The sequence below is a fragment of the Microcaecilia unicolor genome, chromosome 2 (genome assembly GCF_901765095.1).
Source record: "Microcaecilia unicolor chromosome 2, aMicUni1.1, whole genome shotgun sequence".
Lineage (NCBI taxonomy): Eukaryota > Metazoa > Chordata > Amphibia > Gymnophiona > Siphonopidae > Microcaecilia > Microcaecilia unicolor.
Window position 1 is genome coordinate 456,897,402 of NC_044032.1, and position 22,636 is coordinate 456,920,037.

Consider the following 22,636-nt stretch of genomic DNA (forward strand, 5'->3'; position numbering starts at 1 on the left):
TCTTGCGGTAATTTCATTTTTGATGTGCGTCCCATACGCGCGGCTGAAAAATTATTTTTGGATGCACGTATTGAATGCACGCCAAGTGGCATTTGATGCGCATAGGTCATTACAGTCCGATTACCACGTGAGATTTTACTGCTAGGTCAATGGCTGGTGGTAAGGTCGCAGACCCAAAATGGAATGCTTGGCAATTTTGATTTTGTTGCACGTCCATTTTCAGCAAAAATTTAAAAAAGGCCTTTTTTACAGGCGTGGTGAAAAATGGATCAGCACACGCCCAAAACCTGCACCTACACTACTGCAATCCATTTTCCCATGGTGCTTAGTAAAAGGATGCCTAAGTAAACTAACTTGTTGACCTTACACTTTTTTCAGCTAAATCTTAAATCCGCCTTCACTGTGTGCTTTTTTTTCAGTTTGAAAACTGAAATGTCAATGTTGCAACTGTCAGATTGCAAGTCATAAAATAAATGCTGCCCTCTTTAAATGGAAACAAAAGCCTGGTCTGTGAATTTGGGAAATAACAAAGGATCTTGAAAAAATGCCTTTCTTGATTTTAATCTCTGCTTGGTTAAGCCTTTCCTATCGGTACGTGAGATGCCTGAATTTTTTTGAGTTTCATGTCATGATTATGTGGGAGACAAGTTTGTCAAAGAAAAAAAGTGCAAAATGTTATTTTTTTGGCTGACCTCATAATTTCCTGATTCAAAATAAGATTTACTTTCTTCTTAAATTGGGCTGCTGCTTAGCCACTCCACCCAAAGCACAAATCCCATGTTATATACAAATGCAGAGACAGCACTGAGTCAGTTGAAATGAACAGGATTAGCTATATGCTGCCCTTCTTGCTGTTTTCTGCTAAATGCATTGCTATTCAAGAAATACTGATAAACACAATGGATTGTGTTCACCCAAATTCTTTTTGGTCTCTGATGGTCAAATAACAAGAAATTTTATTTTAATTATTATTATTGATATTCTGCCTTTGGCAAATAAATTGCATCAAAGCAAACCAGCATTTAAAAACACATATAATTTATAAACATAGCAAACAGAAACAACAACTAATCATAATTTGTTTTTTAATTTTATTTTTTCAAAGTTTCAAAAATATAATAATAAGATGTCAATTATAAAAAAGTAACATAACACAGGGTCCTTCTACTAAAGTGTGCCAAGTTTTTGCACTTTGAGGCCCTTTTACCAAGCTGCGTTAAAAAGGGCCTGTGGTAGCGGTGGTGGTCATTTTTGCTCTGCACCAGGGCCCTTTTTACCGCAGCAGGTAAAAAGCCCGAAAAAACAAATGATACAGATAATGAGCACGGGTGTGCACCTTGAAACAAAGCAAAATGGCACCCTGAAAGAGGACAGGGCAAAAAGGCAAAAGCTGATAAGCATGTAAGCTAGAGACTCATGATCTGATAAGACATTCTTGCATGCAAGCAAGCGTGGGAAAGGGGCAATTATGAACAGAGAGAAAAATGTGGTTTATCAACAGAGAAAAAGCAGATGGTATTGAAAGAAAACAGAATGATCTTTGAGGAAGATAATTTGTTAAACCTATGTGAAAATAAAGAATATACAAACAGTTGAAGCTATGCATTACTTTGGAGAGACAGTGGCAGAGAACACTTATGTGTAGCGGTGGCTGTTCTCCCATGAGAAACTATTGATTATATCTGTAACTTTATATATCTGTACTTTGGTAAGTAAATAAAAAAGATTGCTTTTCTTATATGTAGCCTTCCTAGTCTTTTATCACTTCAAAATATTGTGGCTGGTAGATAATTGTTTTGGGGTGGTGGTAAAAAGACTAGCATTTAAAACAATGACCACGCAGTAAGCTTGCATTTATCACGTGGCCATGCAGGAGTGGAACACTTTCCACCACCCATTGAGGTGACAGTAAGGGCTCCCATTCTACCCGATTACTGCTGAGGAACCCACAGAGATGTATGTTTTTTAAAAATCCAGCAGCATTGGAAATGGTGCACGCTGAAGGCGGGACTAAGACCGGTGGCTGCATTGGGCTGGCAGTAGTTCCAGGTTGCCACACGGCAACCCTTTAGTAAAAGGGCCCCTTAATGAGCCTCAACAGCAGAAATTAATGTGCCTTAAGTAAAAAGGCAGCATGCTATTTGTTGGGGCCATGCCCAGCTACTCCTCTTCAATTAGCATGCTGAAATGTTCACACTGTGCATTAATACAATTAGCATGGACACATATCCCCTGATTCAAGATAGGCACACAATTGGATGTGCGATTCTGGAATGTGGTAAAAGTAGTTAGCTTAATAGGGTTTAAAAAAAAAGGTTTGGCTACTTTCCTAAAAGAAAAGTCCATAAGCCATTATTAAGATGGACTTGGGAAAATCCATTGCTTATTTCTAGGATAAGCAGCATAAAGTCTGTTTTACTCTTTTGGGATCCTGCCAGGTACTTGTGACCTGGATTGGTCACTGTTGGAAACAGGATCTTAGGCTGCCCGATGGACCTTCGGTCTGTCCCAGTATGGTCTTCTGTTCTTTGCAGACTGTAGGACCTGCCAAGGGAGAGGTAACTTCACCACTGGTAGTGTGAAGGCACTGACTGTTACACAGTTTGGTGATGGTGGCAACCAGCCAAGTTAGATGACACTGGCATCCTACAGCATGAATCCTCTCCTACACAATAACCAAGATGCAGAGACCATGTAACATTTGCATGACACATTGACATCTACTGTCTAAAGTATATGATGAATGGGGCTGGGAGATCAGGGATCTGGGTGCCCGGGCCGTGTAGCTATGTATGTGAGGTAACACCAGTTACCCAAGGCTGGCAAAATGCATCCAGGTTCCTAATCCTCCACCCACATCCTACAGGACCTGCTTCTCAATAGCGCGTAGTATTTCATTGCTGGGCTGGTAGCTGCCACTTGTGTTCAGCTTTGCATTTCTGCATAGTTCCTTCCACTTATGCTTCAGGTCCTCTGCATCTCTGTTATTGTGAAAGACACTATTCAACTTGTGACAGATCCCAACCCATGTTTTTTTATTTCATATATGCACTGAGACATTGACCTGCAGCACCAAAGAGATTCCTTTGGTGTTTTAGAACCTCCCTGACAAGCATGTCCACTTTCTCTGAGGTAAAGTTACTCTTTCAAGTCATAACCTGTTGCTTAGGAGCCATTCTGATGTTCCCTGTAATACAAATATCAGAGATTCTAAAGTGTCAACTTGCATGTTTATATATACATCAGAAAAACATTGAGGTGGGAGGGCTGAGAACATTGAGAATCTACAGTACACTATGAATGTTTCTGCTGTCAGCTGTGTACGGTTAAAGCCTCAAACCATGTATCTCTGCCATTTTATAATTGTGTATAAACATCAAAATTAGATAGCGTTAATTTGCTATTAAGCTTGGACATTTTGAGCCAAGGCTTATAATTGTTAGCCTGTAGGTTCCCACCAGCAGTGTGATTTCCAAATTAACTTTGTCAACAATATTCTGTAGATCAGGGGGCTGTGGGCTGTGTATGGCTGATGCTGTTACCAGGAATCCATTTTAGAAGGAGTGGAGGAGTGGCCTAGTGGTTAGGGTGGTGGACTTTGGTCCTGAGGAGCTGAGTTCAATTCCCACTTCAGGCACAGGCAGCTCCTTGTGACTCTGGGCAAGTCACTTCACCCTCCATTGCCCCATGTAAGCCGCATTGAGCCTGCCATGAGTGAGAAAGTGCAGGGTACAAATGTAACAAACAAACAAGGCCTAGTGGGACAATAAAGAGTATGTATCTGTTTTACTAATAGTGCCCTTCGTGTCCATTTTTTCTCTGTCCCTCAGACTATACAGCTAGGGAGTGGAGCGTAGGATATCTGGAAAAACTTCTGATTTCAGTACAATGTCCTCATAAAATTGGGTTATTAATTTGAGGGAGGATGGGGGCATGTCAGTAATTGCTGTTTAGTGGGTTTCCCTGATCTACTAGGGTGTGTGTGGCAGCTAAGTGTTATGTTAGTGAAAAGAAGAAATTATACAATGTCTGTGCACAAACTATGGAACTTGTATTGTTCGCGTTTCAACATAAAACTGAAACCATTGCTCATTAGAAAATAAAAGAATACGTGTCAGACCAGACATATTGACTGTACATTGTTTTACTGTGTGCTGACTAAACATAAGATACAGCAGTCATACCTACACATTCTCGTTGGGGAGAGGTTGTACTTTACTAACTGCAGATTTGCAGCATGCTTGGGGGCCTTCGAGAGGTGATAACCAGCTGTACAGGCACCCTTAGGACTGTAGTTGTGAAGACTGGGATACATGCTTTTAGGTGCCTGCTGAGGGCATGTATCTCCACCCTCATCCCCTTCATGATGTTGACCTTGAGGCCCATGATGTGGTGAATGTGAATGAAGACAGGCAGCAGATCCTGTTAGAGGGACTAGAACTACTTCCAGACTTCACACAGTCATCCTGGCTTAGGACCCTCATGGTCAGCATAATGAGGCTCTTGAAGGGCAGCTTTAGGGGTAAACCTGGCACAGGACATATTGTGTTTGTTCCCTACAGCTGATGTCTTCCAGGCTCCCCTGCCTGCCTTTGTGGTGTTGGGATGGGTTCTAAAGGTGGTTGTGGGCCCAGTGCATCCCCATCCCTGCCTCCCTCCTCCTCCTCTCTACCCTCCTCCTCCTTCCCCTATTCATCCTCCTCCACAGGCTGCAGAGGTGGAGGAGGGCCAAGATGTCTGTGTTACCCTTTTGAAACCCCTTCTTGGGCTTGATGGCATGGTGAGGCTGCTGGATTCCTGCTCCACAGCTCTCCCAGTCCTCCCTCTCCTCATTCACCTCCAGGTCTGATGTGGAAGAGTTGTCCTCCTGTTCTTCCTCCCCCTTCTCTTTGTCCAACTTCATCTCAGCTGTGGGAGATAGTAATTCAGGTTAGTCTTTGGGAAAGGGTGCATGGTACATTTCTTCAATTGTCTGGAGGATGCAACATTGGTTCTAACGACTTAGCCTTCTACCTTCCTGTGCCTCATCCCAGGCCCTCCCCCCAACCAACATCCATAGGGGGTCTGACCTCTGTCTCCCTGGGATTTCCTCTAATGCATTTGTAAGTGCTGCATACATATATCAGCGTAGCAGGTTTGGGAATACAAATATTTAGACTAATTGGACATGTGATGCTTTTGTTTTCTTTTAGGACAAGCCAAATCATCAGTTGCATCAGTGTTCCCTGAGACCTGCCAGGTACTTGTGACCTGGATTGGTCACTGTTGGAAACAGGATCTTAGGCTGCCTGATGGACTGGTGGCCTATGTCCCAGGTTCTGGTGGGATAGACCAGCCATATACTTCTGACAGTAGCAGTGTGATTCCAAATGCAGGAGAGGGTATGTCCTACACTGGGCTCATATGTACAATGCATCTCTTCTTCCCCTCAAGCCTGTTTGGTACAGATCATGCCCATTTGCAATGTACAACTGCCTATTGGAGTGGATGGTGTATGTTGACTGGCTTTGGATCATATGTATGCCACATGGTGGACATAATTTGCCTTGTGGTAGTACATGGTTCACTTGTTGACATCATCCCCTATATGGTAACTCATCCCAGATATAGCCATGCACATGATAACATGTTAAGGTGATATGGCTTGTGAACCTGACAGCTAGTGTTGGCAACCTAGTATTTAGGTACCTAGTTTACATGGGGGTGGGGCATTTTTGATATAACGTCTAAATCCGATTTTGGGAGTTTTGCTGAAAACATCCAAAAATCAAGTGACAAACATGGCTATTTTTGAACAAAAAAAAAGTCTCTGTTTTTGTTTCAAAAATGGTCATTTCCTTAGATGTTTTGTGTTCACTACATTTTTCTTTTGCAACCATTTTCAAAAGAAAAAAAAAGTCCAAGGGAAAACCACACAAAATCTTAGGATGTAGGTGGAGCCAGCATTCTTAGTAGACCGGCCCGCAGAGCAGTGGGGCACCCTAGGGGCACTGAAATGGACTTCACATAAAAGGTCCCAGCTACACATCTCATCCTTACCCCTTATATTGTATTAGGAGCCCTCCAAAATCCACCAAAAACCTACTGTACACCACTGTAATAGCCCTTATGCCTACAGGTGGGTCCAGTAGGTTTTTGATGGGTTTTGGAGGGCTCACACTTTCCACCACAAGTGTAACAGTTAGAGTGGGATATGGGCCTGGGCCCCCCTTCTGTACAGTGCAGTGCACCCACCATTAGGCTACTCCAGGGACCTGCTTGCTGCTGTAATAGGAATGACCATAACATCTGACACTGTCATAGAGGCTGACACTGTTTCTTTCACATCTTTGGGGGTGGGTGGGAGGGGGTTGGTGACCACTGGGGGAGTAAGGGGGGGATCATGCCTTAATCTCTCCAGTAGTCATCTGGTCATTTAGGGCACCTTTTTATGACTTCAACTGTGATTGAAACAGGTGGCTGAGTGGTTAGAACACTTGGCTTATCTTTCTGTGGGGACAAGTTCAAATCCCTTTACTGGTTCCTGCTCCTCTGAGCTGCTTGCATTTTGCACTACCCTCCCCAGGGAGGCAGTCTTTCCCATTGTAGGAGGCATAGCTGCATAGGGGAAGAGGTAGCCCAGTGGTTAGAAGGCTTGGGTTATCATTCTGAAGTGGCAGATCGAAATTCCTACAATGTCTTATAAGCCATCCACCTCCACACTGCCCCAGGAACAGCTAACCAATACAATCAGGAACACAACATGTGCACAGTACTCTGTATAATTTTTGTACTAACAACTCTGGGGAAGGAGGCTTGGGAATTGTATGCCACTGTTAACCCCTCGCGGGCCCTTCTATACCTTAGGTACAATCTCCTGTGGCCTGGGAGGATAAAATAGCATCTTTCCTTCCTCAGGAAGAGCCTTACTAGTAGAATAGTATCTGCTTCAGAAAAATTGGGTTGCCGATGTCTGGACACCATTTTCCCAATGTCCCCATGCACATAATGTCATGACATCATTACACACTGATATCAAATCAGCGCCAACAGGACAGTAGTCTATAAAGCCTGCAGAGAGGAAGAGTCTATAAATGCTGCAGAAATTTGAGTGGATTCTGCAAACAGCATGGAAATTAACGTTTAGCGCAGTTCGGTAAAAGGTGTTCAAACTTTGCAGAATAGTGCTCTGCACTTAAATTTTTTCGGCGCTGATTTTTAGATGCTATGTATAGAATCTAGCCTTTAGCACTGAATATCAGCTTAACCAGTTAAGTTCTGATGGCCAAAAGTGAAACTGGATATTCAATGCCAGTCACCAGAAACAGCCTGGCATTGAATATCTTGGGTCAGCGCCAACTGCGGCACTTATGCAGGTTGCCTCCTGCCGGCTGAATATCAGGCACTTTGTGTTTTCCTGATCTCATTATCACCTCAGAAGTGCCTAATGTTCTTTTAGCAAGAAGTAATAGCTCAATTTGGTGCATGTTGTTTGAAGTTTTTTTTAAATTTCCTATAAATTGTATGATCTTCTTGAGATTGCATAAGACTATAGTTTTTGCCAAAGCTTTATACAAGTAACCTAAAGTGAAAGAATAGAATGTACTAGTTTCAGTAGACACCATCATTATTCATGGCTTGCAGCCATACCCCCTTAGGCTTGAATCCTATAAGAAAGAAGAAACTAAGCAAGACAGTATTGACTAGCAGACTTCCAAAAGAACACCGGATTCTGCAGGAGATAGTGGCGTTCACAATTAATAAAGTATTAACATTCCAGCATGCTATAAATAGGAATAGATTTGCAGAAAGAGTCATCCTTCAGATGCATAGTTAATTCAAGGTTCAGTTTACTTGATGGACATAACTCTTTCAATGGGACCTTTTTTTTGACAGCAGCAGTTAGAATAGATTTGTTTAAACAGAAACATTAAACAAATACCTTTGTTCAATGTTCAACAAGAAAAGTATTGGAGAAAGATCACTGATAGGTAGCAGGAGTCTGTATGTAATTGTGCAGATGTCACTCCTTTTACTGAAGAAATTACTTTTATTAATTTATTAAAATTTGATGTATATGCTCTTTCCAAAAATAGACCGCAGTGGGACCCTTTTACTATAGGGTTGGCCAAGCCGGAACTACTGCCGGGCTACCGCAGGAGCCTGACAGTAGTTCCCATCCCCAGCGCTCGCCATTTCCATCGCTACCAAATATTTTCTATTTTTGTAGTACCGGTGCTTACCCGGAGGTAATCGGGCAGCGCCGGGTTAGCGCGGGAGCCCTTACCACCACCACCACCTCAATGGGTGGTTGTAAGTGCTCTCCTCTGAAATGGCCACATGGCAAGTGGTTCACTTACTGCACAGTCATTTCTTTTCCATTTTACCCGCTGCAGTAAAAGGGGGCCTCAGTGAGTGTCAGAAACACATACTAACATCAGCGCAGGCCCCCTTTTACTGCAGCTTAGTAAAAGGATCCCAAAGTGAGTTAAAATAAAATAAGTTGTTAAACAAGTGGAACTTTGGTGAACCTTTTCATCATGGTTCTGGATTGTTGTTGTTGTAGGTGCTGGGTGGTGATGGTGGTGGTGGTGGTGGTGGTGGTGGGGGGGGGGGGGGGGGGGTTGACAAAGATGCCCATATTGCGTTTTTGGATTCTTAAAAGCTGTTGCTGCATGGAGGGAGCAATCTTCCAGGGCTTTATATAGAATGTGTTAAGTGCTTCCATGTTAACCTGGAGCAGGTACCACACATTAATCTGAATGTTAATGCACAATCGGCAATAAGATATATTGGGAACACCCTTTCTTGATGCAGTCTTAGTTTTGGGTTTTCCACACATTAAAATTCTGCATTCTATCGCGTTAAACCTCAAACCTAATGCATTTTAGTACAGGGGACTCTTAGAATGTAATTCCTTCTGAATGCATCTCGCTTAGAGCTACTACTGAAAAAAATGCGAGCTAATGCCAAATAAAACATGGAATCAAAATGCCCTTCATACAATACCCATAAGTATGAATCTTAAAGGTGAACCCAATATAGTCGACTAGATTAGAAAATGGCTATTTCAGAGACAACAGAGAGTAGTGGTGAACTGAGTTCACTCTGAATAAAAATGAGTTATCAGCGAAGTGCCTCAAGAAACATTCCTGGGGATGATTGTTTAATATTTTCATGACTGATCATGCAGAGGGTGTAAAGGGAAGGTTTACCTTAATGCTGATGACACTATAAGCTGCAATACAGCAAAGATGTGCAGGCCAAATATTTTTATTTTGTTTAGTTTCCTGTGTTTACAGGATTTTTCATTTTCTTTGAGTCTAAATGTACTTCTTAAAGATTGCTGGGTTGCACCGTTCCCTTCCCGCTCGCAGCTGACCGGCTTTGCTCCGGAACAGGAAATTGTTAGAGGAAGGTGGGACTGGCAGCCACGAACAGGAGGAACAGTGTGGCTCCGCAATCTTTATTTCTGTTTTAGATGCCACTGCTGTAACAGCAGCAGCAGCAGTGGTGGCCGCGGCAGGAGGGTAGTGTGTGGGAATGGGGAGAATGGTGGGCATCTGGGCAGAGCCTCAGGGCCCCTCAGAGCCCCTGGGCCCTCGGGCACTGCCCGGTTGCCCAAATGGTCAGTCCGCCCCTGTGCCCAACTGCTCAGTACTGCAAACTATTCTTTAACCTTGCATCTTTTGATAGTGACAGAATGTATTTATTTATTAATTAAGCTTTATTTACCACCTTTTTGAAGGATTTCACTCAAAGCAGTGCACAGTAAGAATAAAGCAATAGACAATCACAGCAGCAAACATATTCAAAAAAGCTATACAAAGTATGGCATTGTATACTACTTAAAAATAAAAAATATACTGGAGAGCAAAAATAACAAAAAAACCCCACAATTACTAAATAGTTTGCTCTAAATCATGACTACATGTCAGACCTGATAGACCTACCACCCAGGAATGCTAGAAGATCATCTCGCACATTCCTTAATCTTCATTTTCCCAACTGTAAAGGTCTAAAATATAAATTAATGCACGCATCAACCTTTTCCTATATGAGTACGCAATTCTGGAACGCACTGCCACGTAACCTAAGAACGACCTATGAACTGACCAACTTACGTAAACTACTAAAGACCCATCTCTTCGACAAGATATACCACAAAGATCAAATCATGTGAAACTCCCACTTATATCCAGAAATGTTAATAATGCCCTCTATTATATTACTATCATGTATTCCATTACCATGCAATCCAACATCCTTCTGTAACACCAAATGTCTATTCTCTTCTCATTTCCATTATCCATGATGTATTGTAAGCCACATTGTGCCTGCAAAGAGGTGGGAAAATGTGGGATACAAATGCAATAAATAATAATAATAATAATGACTTTAACCCAAGAGATTATCTATAACATAAATTTTAAAGAAAGCAAACCTCAACAGCCAGGGACGCCTTCAAAGATAGTCTTCCCCTTTCAATGGCTCTTATCACAGGTTTCAATTATCCTCTGAAACAAACTGCAATGGAAAACAAAGGGGCCACTTGTCAAGGAATTGCATTGTGCTTCAGTTGATTTAATTTGGACTTGACCCGGCTGGATGCTTTGTAGAAGCCAACTGTTGCGGCAACCACCCAGGTGGAGAAGCTAAGTGAAAAGATTTTCTCTGTGTATATGTAGTAGTATATATATATATTTTTCAGTATTATGATTTGACATTAACTCTGTAGATTATTGTTGAGTATTTTCCTCTGTTTTTTTTTTGCTTCTAAGGTTTTTTCTCTATATAGGTGTTGTTTTCCATTGTAGTTTGTTTCAGAGGATAATTGAAACCTGTGATAAGGGCCGTTGAAAGGGGAAGACCATCTTTGTAGATGCCCCTGGCTGTTGAGGTTTCCTTTCTTTAAAATTTATATTATAGATAATCTCTTGGGTTAAAGTAATGATTTAGAGAAAACTATTTTGTTATTGGTTTCGTGGAGGGGCATAATTGAATGGGGCTCCCAAGTTTTCATGAGGGTGTCCTCGCAGGATGGCCCCACGAAGGGGCAGGGAAACCCATATTATCGACACAAGATGGAGCTGAAAATTGCTTGTTAACATCCAATTGACAGCGCTGATTAACTAGTTAACCAATTAAGTTACACTCACTGTTATAGAATATGCTTTGATTTCCATGTGGAAATTAAGGCACGATATATAGAATCCCAGGGATGATCCTAAATGCCCATTTCTACCTCTCTGTACATCCTCTGTTCCAGTTTTAAATAGTAAACTTTTTTATTTGCCAGCCAGCTCACATAGCTATTTGCCTCAGCCTCTTTTATGCTCCAAACTTAATATAAAACAAAACACTACTGTGTGCATTTAAAGGCTAGCCAGCATCTCCCCTAAAAACGGATTTTATCAAGAAACAGTACTAGCAACATAGGGAAAAGGTTGCTGTAGATCATCTGCATTTCATCTGCAGATCCTTCACACATGACTGATTTAATTAATGAAAAATAATATGCAATAAATATTCTACCATCCAAACGCATCCTCAAATATCACTTGAAATGTGCAGAATGCAGATGCATGCTAAAACTTTTCGTCCTTTTTAATCTACTTTAAATGTGGAAGAAAAAGTCAGCAAACAAGTTGCAGTCAATAAATTTTAGTTTTTGCTTAGAGTACAATAATTTAAAATACTATCAGGCCAGCTGTCAGGAAGTGTTTTATGTTCCCTTCACTAGGCCAAAAATATGCATTCACAGAAATGGACTACAATAGATTTATCATGACATACCTCTGAGGCAGCCTAACAAGCAGTTAGCCGAAAGTCCCAGACAAATCTTGGTGTCTGAAATCTTCCCCCACCCCACTGATTGTATAAATGTTGTCTAGTTATGTTGAAGTAGAGTTACAAATGTTTTGGGGGCGTGGGTTTATTTTCCCCGGACAGCGCTGATAATCAATGCAGTACTGCTAAATTTAATCAGGTAAGAACTATTGTTACCAGAGCGCCAAATAACTTGTGATAAATGGCAAAACTGTGCATTATCTCCCAGATTCTATAAACGGCGACTAAAGTTGCACACACAAATCAGTCCATGTAGCCAATTTACGGCCGTAATGTAATTGCTTATCAAGTTAATCAGTACTGATAATTAGCCACTAACAAGCAATTATCGGCACTAATTAGCACTATTTAGAATTTACATGTGTATCTTTCTAAACGTATTCTGTAAAGTGGTGCGCATAAATTTGAATGAACAGATCACAATAGGGGGTGTGGTCGTGGGAAGGGCTTGCGTTGGGTTGTGGGTATTCCTGAAAATTATGCGCACTGTTATAGATTATGCCCAATCCATTCCTAAATTAGGCGTGTGCATTTATACCAGGTTTTAGTTGGCGTAAATGGTTGCGCCTAAATGTTAGTCACGGGGATGCCTAACTTTAGGTAAGGTTTATAGAATAGCACTAAGCGCATGTTTCTTTGGTGATTATTTTTAATGCTCAATTTATAGTCCTATTTGCCTATAATGCATATTTTTTGTAGCAGAATGCATGTTAAATACTAATGAGATGCAAAACATGTAAATACATGCAAAACATCTCATTATTGTGCAAATCCAGTTGCGTTTAACCTTGTGAGCTGTGTTTTGAGCTGGCATTATATTTTCTCCATAGTGGCACTGAGCTGCTAACATGCAGTCTGATGCTCATGTGAACTTCTTAAAGAGTCCATTGGATGAAGCCCCCTCCTGATTTCCATTGATATCCAGTATCCCCCATTCCCCAACCCCCCTGACACTTTTCCAGGGGTCTTCAAGATTCTATATGGCACTCCTTGACTGCTAGCGGCAGTCTCAGAGTGTCATACTGTCAAAGAAGTGCACACACCATTATTTAGCAGTTTGTGCTAATTTTGCTCCCATATTTGATGCCCATTTTAATGTGGAAAAAAGTAAGTTAAAAGACAAGCTTTGTGGAGAAGTAAGATGGTGACTTAGAAGAGGTCATATACGTTTATTCTCTGCTTTAGAGGATTCCCGTGGCTGTGTGGCAATGAAGAAAACAAAAGGAGAAGGTCTGTGCCTCCCACTAGCTTATGGCAGAATACTAAACTCTGGCAAAATCTAATCTGCAAACTGATGATAGAACCTTCAGTTGTCTCATCTGTGACGTTCATGGGGCAGATTCCTTGGACAAAGAAACATTAATGAGTCTGGTTGAGCAGTATGACCCTTCAAGAGCTTCTATACATGGAGCAGCCACATCACAGAACCTGATGGCCAGGGGATGTTCTAACCATTGTTGAATTTCTTACTGAGCTGCTAATGCTGGCAGCAACTGGAGAGTAGCTGGGAGGGGTCAGTGGAAAATCTGTAATTTCTCTGGAGGAGTCCCAAATAGTGTGCCTAGATTTGGCTATAGTTGCAAATCTTGGTGTTCTTCTTTTGAAGAAACCAGAAGTGATACCCTCCCAAAGGATCCCCAAAGATCTGTCTGTGCTACTACTATTACTACTACTACTACTACTATTTAGCATTTCTATAGTGCTACAAGGCGTACGCAGCGCTGCACAAACATAGAAGAAAGACATAGATCTAGTTCCACTTTGTTCTTTCCTGAGTATACAGCAGAGTACAGTCACAGTAAATAGGAGTGCATGAACAATTTATTTATTTATTTATTACATTTGTAACCCACATTTTCCCACCTATTTGCAGGCTCAATGTGGCTTACATAATACTGTAAGGCGATTGCCAAGACCGGTAGAGAAAAAAAAATATAAGGTGAAATTACATTTCAAACAGATACAATGGGGTCAAAGAGAGGGAAGGTTAAATAATGTCCAATACGATCGTAGGGTTTGTCGTGTTGCAGAATGTAGACATCTATGTTGGGTAAGTTTTTAATGATTTCCTGAAGTTTAGGTGGTCATAGATTGTTTTCAGTGTTTTTGGTAGTGCGTTCCATAATTGTGTGCCTATGTAGGAGAAGCTGGTTGCCTAGGTTGCTTTGTATTTGAATTTAGGGCACAACTGTGTGAAGATAAGACAGACACAGATTGAACTAATTGAAGATAAGAATGATGGCATCTCTTTTTTGTTGGAGAGCTTGGACAATGCAGTGGGATCATTTGAATCTACAATTTTTAACATTTTAAAAAAAATCTTTAGTTGTATTGATTTTATTGAAATTAGTTCCAACCTAAGAACAATGACAAGCACTACACCCATTACAACCAGCTGTCTCACTTGCAGAGCTCTTCAAGAAATATATATTGGAAGTTTAAAAAAAATATAAGGTTTCAAATTACCCAGTCCTGGTTTTCTGACTACCTCATTCTGGTGCAGTATAGGACTTGCAGCACTGATTACCCTGGGCAGAATTAGGGACTGCAAATCCCATACTGCTTTGTGATATACATTCAAAGCCAGGACTGGACACAAAGTTTCTAACCCGGGACAGGGTAACTTGGCATCTCCAGAACAGAGTCTAGATTCTAGAAGGAGAGGAAATGCAGGCAATCTGTTGAGGTTCAAAGGGTTTCTGCAACATTTAGAGATTGAGTAGAGTCTCATGGGGATTCTGCAAAGTTTGTTTTCCCCAAGATAGAGATCTTGTTCTGTGCCTGTATTTCTGCCACAGGCATGCATTGATTGTGAGGCTTACAGTTTGGATATAGCCTGATCTGTGTTGCAGTACATAGGAGAGGAGGAAGAAATTTTTTAATATGCAGCAAGAGGTTCGGTCCCTTGGAGGGCAATATCTTTTGCAATTACCTTGCAAGTGTGTCATGGCAGAAATGTCAAGTTACCCATTCCAGGAGGGAGAGTTTTTGGCCGGTCCTGGTTTTAAACTTACATTCCAAAGCAGTGTATATTTGTAGTCCACTGATTGTCCCCATTGAAATCAGTGCTACAGGTTCCACAGTGCATCAGGATGAGGTTGACAAAAATCCAAGTAAGGCCAAAAAGTCTCCCTTATGGAATGGGTAGCTTGGTAGCTCTGACTATGGTGTCTGTTGTTCAATATGTGTAGGAACAAAACAAGTACTATGAATCATTATCCCCTGGATTCTATATAGCGTGCCTAGAGATCTGTGCCAACCATGTGCATAATTTAACAAGTGTAACAAGCTAATGAGCACTGATAACAGCATTTAACAAGCAATAATGAGCACTAATTGGCATTGATTAGAATGTAGGCGCATAACTCGCTAAGTGTATTCTGTAATGATGTGCGCCAAACTTCTAACGCACATAGATAAAAGTAGTTTGGTTATAAGCAGGGAAATGGGTGCTTCATGGGCATTCTGAAATTTACACACCTAGTTATAGAATATGGCCCAGCGTACCTATATCAATGTGCTGGGATTTATGCCATATTTTTGTTGGTGTAAATGGATGCAGGTAGATTTAGGTGCTGAAATATCAACTAAGCATATTCTATAACAATACGCTTAGTCAGCACTGATTTCAGCACCGATCACGTCTTTTTAAAGGCTGTTATCCTGAGACTTTAATGTTCATCAGTGATTCTATGTACAGACCCCTGATGTAGGCTTTACGCATAGGCGCCCGGTATAAGAGGCTTGGGGAGGCTAAGCCTCCCCAGCCGCAAGCCCCAAGCCCCAAGCCCCAAGCCCCAAGCCCCAAGCCCCAAGCCCCAAGCGTCTCTCTCTCATCCCCCCCCCCCCGATGCACCGTTTATCTCTCACACTCCCTCCCTGCAGTCCCTATAATTTGATTAGATCGCCGGTGCTACAGTACTCTCTCACCCCCCCCCCCCCCCGATGCAGCGTCTCTATCCCTCTCACTCCCTCCAAAGTGATTCAGATGATCGCCCATCGCTGCCGCCGGTAGCGGCATGCCAGCATCGTATTACAACTTGCTTCGGGGCTTCGGCCTGACTGCATGACGTGCCCCGACTCCTTTGACCAGCCTTCCTTCTGATTCGTCCAGCCCTCGCGGAAGCGGTTTGTTCAGAGGAGGCGGGGCACGTCATGCATGCAGTCAGGCCGAAGCCCCGAAGCAAGCTGTAATACGATGCTGGCATGAGTAGGAACTGAAATTTGACTTTTTTTTGTTAATAATCTGCTCTTCCGACGACGACCAGCAACAGCTAGTTCTCTTGCAGATATAAGGTGTTTTTGTTTTCTTTTACCTATTCTGTTATCTTGATAATTAAATCTAAGAATACACACACACACCTTTCACTTTCGATCTCTGGATTTCAAGCGGATGAACCAGTGGAAGTCAATGCACTTTACTTTTTAAAATCCAGTTTATGTTGGGATATGTTCGAAAATGAGACTCATAGCCTGGAATACCGAGGAGCTACGATTTTGAGCAGCTTCTGCAGCTACAGCGTTTAAGTAGAGATGCCTTATACGTGACCCATGTTTAAAGCCACACAGGCAGCATGTTCCTCTTTGCAGTACCCCTCCCCTCCCACATACACACAGAGGCACCATGTTCAGATTTTTTCAGCACACAGCCAGCAGGCACCCCTCACAAACACTCAGTATACCAGTATCTCTCTGCTGATCCCCCCACTCCAAACACACCCACTATATTTGTCTCTGTTGCCCCCATACATACACCAAACTTGTCTTATTTTTCCACTGCCACAGATTCTTACATTCTGTACTGCTTCCAGCAAGCTTTCTGAGCAATTAAATTACCACCTTTTTAGCTGCTAAACTCAGGAATTAATAGAATTGGTACATAAATTATGGAGACAATAGAAAGCTTGTCTCTTTTCAGTACCATCATGGTACAGTAAGGTTCTGAGTGTGTTTTTGCACAAAGTTGTGCATAGTGTTTTGCAGTTGAACGATTGTGGTTAGTATATGCTTTGAGCAACCACTTTATTCTTTGACATATGATACATAGCTTATATCTAAATTTAATAAAAGGTATTAATTGTGATTATTTTATTTGTACTTATTTTTTTCTGTGTTGTCAGACAATTATGGATGTAAACCCCGCCCCTGGCCCCACCCCTAACCCCACCCCTAACCCCACCCCCTTTAGCCTCCCCAAACAGTTGGGCCACCGACCGCCTATGGCTTTATGCCAAAACACAGTGATGTGTCCGGTCTTGAAGAATAAAGGTTTTGTTTATTACATCCCTTGTCCTTCTGCTCTTTTGTGGGAGAGCCCTGCTGATTATATTACTCCTTTTGCTGGTATAAAAAATTTGAAACACCAAACAAGTCGATTTAAAATGTATCCGAGCTCATACTCGGAGCCAATATAGTTTTGTCAAAAAAAGGTGATACACTATCAAATGTCTTAATCCTGTAAATCAACTGGGCAGAAGTATTAATTTCTGAATGTGCTGGTTTATTTAATAACTTAGATGATAGACCTAACTAAAGAACATTACAGTAATCAAGCTGAGACAATATCAGCATCTGAACCAACAAAGCAAAAGAGCACATTTAGCATGCTAAACAACAGATGAGTTTCTAAATAAATGTTCTATGAACAGCATGCAGATAAAATATATACCAGTAGAAATTAATTCAGTCTTTCTAAAACAGGGGTTCTCAACCCAGTTCTTGGGACACACCTAACCAGCCAGGTTTTCAGGATACCCACAATCAATATGAATGAGAGAGATTTGCATCGAATGGAGGCAGGACATGCAAACGTATTGCATGCATATTCATTGCAGATATCCTGAAAACCTGTCTGGCTAGACGAGTCCCCAGGACTGGGTTGAGAATCCCTGCTCTAAAGTAATGTTCTGTTTAATTATGGGGTAGTTCCTAAAGTGAGTTAAGGGGATAATGCAAGACTTTTACTACTTATCAGTAGCGTAGCTACTTGGGGCCATGGAGGCCATGCCCCCCCCCCCAAATTTCCTCTGGGCCCCTGGCTTTGCTGATGGGGTCTCCAACCCCCGCCAGCTGAAACCTTATCCAGCGCCAGTCTCCGGCGCTGCCGCGTTGCCTGCCCTGCTCTCTCTTCCCCCTCACATCCTGCATTCTCCTTTTAGTGAAATTGAGCATACTCAGTTTCACTTAAAGGAGCGTGCAGAACGTGAGGAGGAAGAGAGAGCAGGGCAGACAACGGGGCAGCACCGGAGACCAGCGATGGAGAAGGCTTCAGCTGGCGTGGGTTTAGGACCCTTGCCAGCCAAGGTACTTTGCTGCAGCAGTGGGTGGGGAGCGGCAGGGGGAGCAACGAGGCAGTGGGGGGTGGGCGAGGCAGCAGGGGGGTAAGGCAGGGGGCAGCAGACTAAAATGTGCCCCCCCCACCTGGGGCTCTGGCCCCCTTCCACTGTGAGGTCTAGCTACGCCCCTGCTACTTATCATGTGTTAAAAGGCAAAATCCTGCATTATTTGCCCTTACTTTAAAGCACTTTAGTTTACCAAAAGGCACACTATATATATTATGGGATCTTCAGCATGGATTTCAATGGATAGAATCGGGAATAATAAATCAACACTATTGTAAAGCTCCCATTATTATAGACACTGAATAGCACTGCTTGTATTCAACTTCATAAGCCCTGTTACTCATGGAAAAACAACATCAGCTTTGAACTGGTTTTATTTTTCCTCTCTGGTGCCCTGATGTGCAAAAACAAATGCAGACACTAGAGGCCATTAGAGCTGGACTAGTGCCCGCATTTGATAGTGACAAATGATCAGAGCTGACGAGCACGTGAAACAATGAGCTTGCCGGTTCTGAGTGCAATGAGCATGCAAAAGAGCTCATCCTCTACTCCTCCCCAATGTTCAGTGGGCAGCATGCCAAACAAGGACACTACTGTCATGGCAAACCCTATGACACCTCAGAGCTGGTGTTAGGGTTCAGCTGAGCCATGGGGAGGAGGATGACCTCTCTGCCTTCAGTGGATCCCAGAGCCCCCACTCCCAATAGGTAAGGCCTGGGCGGTCTGGTGGATCCCAGGACACTCCACCTCCCAATGAGTAAGACCCTGGTGGTTCAGTGGACCACCCACTCCCCACAAAAGCTAAAAACCCTGGTGGTCCAGTGGGACCCCTGTATCCCCCATTCACCTAGCAGTGATCCTCCCCCTGAACCCCTCACACCTGGATAAGAGGAGGGACACAGGCATGTCTCAAAATGGCAGCACCCTACCCAGTTAACATAAGAATAGCCATACTGGGTCAGGCCAATGGTCCAGTGGTCAAGTCAGGTCACAATAACTGGCAGAAACCCAAATAGTAGCAAGTTTCCATGCTACCAATTCCAGGGCAAGCAGTAGCTTCCCCATGTTTGTCTCAGTAGCAGACTATAGGCTTTTCCTCTAGGAACTTGCCCAAACCTCTTTTAAACAGAGGATACACCGAACAGGGCTGGATGCCGCCAGTTTGAGATGCACCCAGTGGGAGGAAGGACAAGGAGTGAATCCCTCCTCTCTTCCAGGTATGAGGAGCTCGGTGGGGGGGGGGGGGGGTGTCACCGCTAGGCTACTAGACGATGTCATGGGGGGTGGTCCTTACTGGACCACCAGGGTTTTAGCACTTGTGGGGGAGGTCCAGGGGCCCACCGGACCACCAGGGCCTTACCTTTTGGGGATAGGAGGTCCTGGGGTCCACTGGTCTGCCAGGGCCTTAGCCATTGGGGGAGGGTGGGAGGTCTAGTGTCCATCAGACCACCAAGCCTGACAGTGACAGGCTTCTTCCTGGGCATGCACTGAAACATTTTGCTTAATGAACAACTTTTGAGCCCATGCACCAGGCACCATCCTCCCCTTAATGCCCCCAAATCTCCCTTGTGCTGAACACGACAACTGCACTTAAATTTGCATCTCATTAGCATTAAGCATGAGGAAGTTTTTCTGTGCTGATCCAGTGGTAAAAATCCATTCTGTTTGGAACAGTGCCGGAGTTTTGAGCATCAGGGTATAGGAGCATCAAGCTGCTAACACACTGTCCAATGCTCCCAGGGGCTATCATAGAAATCAAACTTATAGCTTATAACTTATCTGCATGCCATTAGACAAGCGGTTATAAACTATAAGTTTGTGACAATAACATAATAGCTAACAGCATGTTGGAATGATATAAAAAACAAACAAGAAAATATGTAAAAAGCGATATAAAGAAACCAGTAGTGCTGTTAGCGGAGTATAATGGTAGGAGGGAGGGCATGAGTCTATGATTAGAACGTTAGCAGCATATCAGTTAAAAATAGCTGCGACTAAATATGAGACTGTGCCTTTAAACTCCACCTTAGTAATCCTCCCATAACACTCTACTTTTCTACGCCTATTGTGTTGTTATTGAAGATACAAGTAGAGTTTAGCTGTGTTGGTTGGCAGTATTTCTAGGATAAGCAGCATAAAATCTGTCTCTACTACTACTACTACTTAACATTTCTAGAGCGCTACTAGGGTTACGCAGCGCTGTACAAATTAAGAATTAAGGACGGTCCCTGCTCGGAAGAGCTTACAATCTAAAGGACGAAATGTCAAGTTGGGGTAGATAAGTTTTCCTGAGAAGAGGTGTAGTGGTTAGGTGCCGAAGGTGACATTGAAGAGGTGGGCTTTGAGCATTGATTTGAAGATGGGTAGGGAGGGGGCATGGCATATGGGCTCAGGGAGTTTGTTCCAGGCGTGGGGTGAGGCGAGACAGAAGGGGCGGAGCCTGGAGTTGGAGGTGGTGGAGAAGGGTACTGAAAGGAGGGATTTGTCTTGAAAGCGGAGGTTACGGGTAGGGACGTAAGGGGAGATGAGGGTAGAGAGGTACGGAGGGGCCGCAGATCGAGTGCATTTGTAGGTGAATAAGAGAAGCTTGAACTGTATGCGGTATCTGATTGGGAGCCAGTGAAGTGACTTGAGGAGAGGGGTGATATGAGTATATCGGTTAAGGCGGAAGATAAGATGTGCGGCAGACTTCTGGATGGACTGAAGGGGAGATAGATGGCTACGTGGGAGGCCGGTCAGGAGTAGGTTGCAGTAGTCAAGGCGAGAGGTAATGAGAGAGTGGATGAGAGTTCGGGTGGTGTGCTCGGAGAGGAAGGGGCGAATTTTGCTAATGTTATAGAGGAAGAAGCGACAGGTCTTGGCTATCTGCTGGATGTGCGCAGAAAAGGAGAGGGAGGAGTCGAAGATGACACCGAGGTTGCGGGCAGATGAGACGGGGACGATGAGGGTGTTATCAACTGAGATAGAGAGTGAAGGGAGAGGGGAAGTGGGTTTGGGTTGGAAAACAATAAGTTCAGTCTTAGACATATTCAGTTTCAGGTGGCGGTTGGACATCCAGGCAGCAATGTCGGATAAGCAGGCCGAGACTTTGGCTTGGGTATCCGCAGTGATTTGTGGTGTGGAGAGATAAAGCTGGGTGTCGTCGGCATAAAGATGATAGTGGAAACCATGAGAAGAAATCAGGGAGCCTAAGGAAGAGGTGTAGATTGAGAAAAGAAGGGGCCCAAGGACAGATCCCTGAGGAACTCCAACAGAGAGCGGGATAGGGGAGGAGGACGAACCATGAGAGTGTACTCTGATGGTACGATGGGAGAGATAAGAGGAGAACCAGGAGAGGACAGAGCCCTGGAACCCAAGGGAGGACAGAGTGTCAAGAAGTAGGTCTCTGTTGTGGGATCTTGCTAGGCACTTGTGACCTGGATTGGCCACTGTTGGAGACAGGATACTGGGCTTCATAGACATTCAGTCTGCCCCAGTATGGCATCATTTATGTTTTTATATATTTAACTGGCTAGGAATGGCTTGTCCAATTAAATAGCACTTAAATGGCTATCCACATATATTCAGTGGGGGATAGCTGGCTATGTCATGCTGAATATTCGCGGTCAGGGCATAGGAGGAGATTCTATATATGACGCCTAAAAAATCAGCACTGAAATCAGTGCCAACTAAGCATATTCTATAATCAGCACCTAGATTTAGGCGCCAATTATAGATTATGTTTAGTTGATATTTCAGTGCCGATATCTGCACGCATCCATTTATGCCAATGAAAACCTAGTGCAAATCTCAGCACGTAGATTTAGGTGCACTGGGCCATATTTTATAACTAGGTGCCTAACATTTAGAACGCTTATGAAATGCCCATTTCTTTGCCTATAACCATGCCCCTTTCTGCCTCCACACGATAAATATTCAGCGCACATCATTACAGAATATACTTAACGAGTTGTGTGCCTAAATTATAATCAGTGCCAGTTAGTGCTCATTATTGCTTGTTAAGTGCTGGTATCAGCACTCATTAGCTTGTTAAGCCAATTAAGTTACGCACTTTGTTATACAATCTGTGCAGATTTTGGCGCCTAAATCTAAGTGCATTATATAGAATCTAGGGGATAGCAGCTAACTGGCTAAATCATACAATATAACTGGCTAGCCCATGAATATTCAAATGCTGGCAAGCTATGTTTTGCACTCAAATTGGGCAGTGTAAATAGCAGGCCTATTTTTGGTCACTGTTAACTTAGCCGGTCAGCACTGAATATTAACTTAGCTGGCAAGTTTACAGTGGGCAAAAATAAAGTCGATATTCAATGCTGGTCACCAGAAAAGGGCTGGAATTGAATATCTGGCTTCACTGCCAACCAGTGGAGTTAACCGGCTTATGTGGTCTGAATATCAGCCCCCATTTGGCCTATCCAATCTGCCCATCCATGTCATCTATGATCTCATCCTGTCCCCTAGAG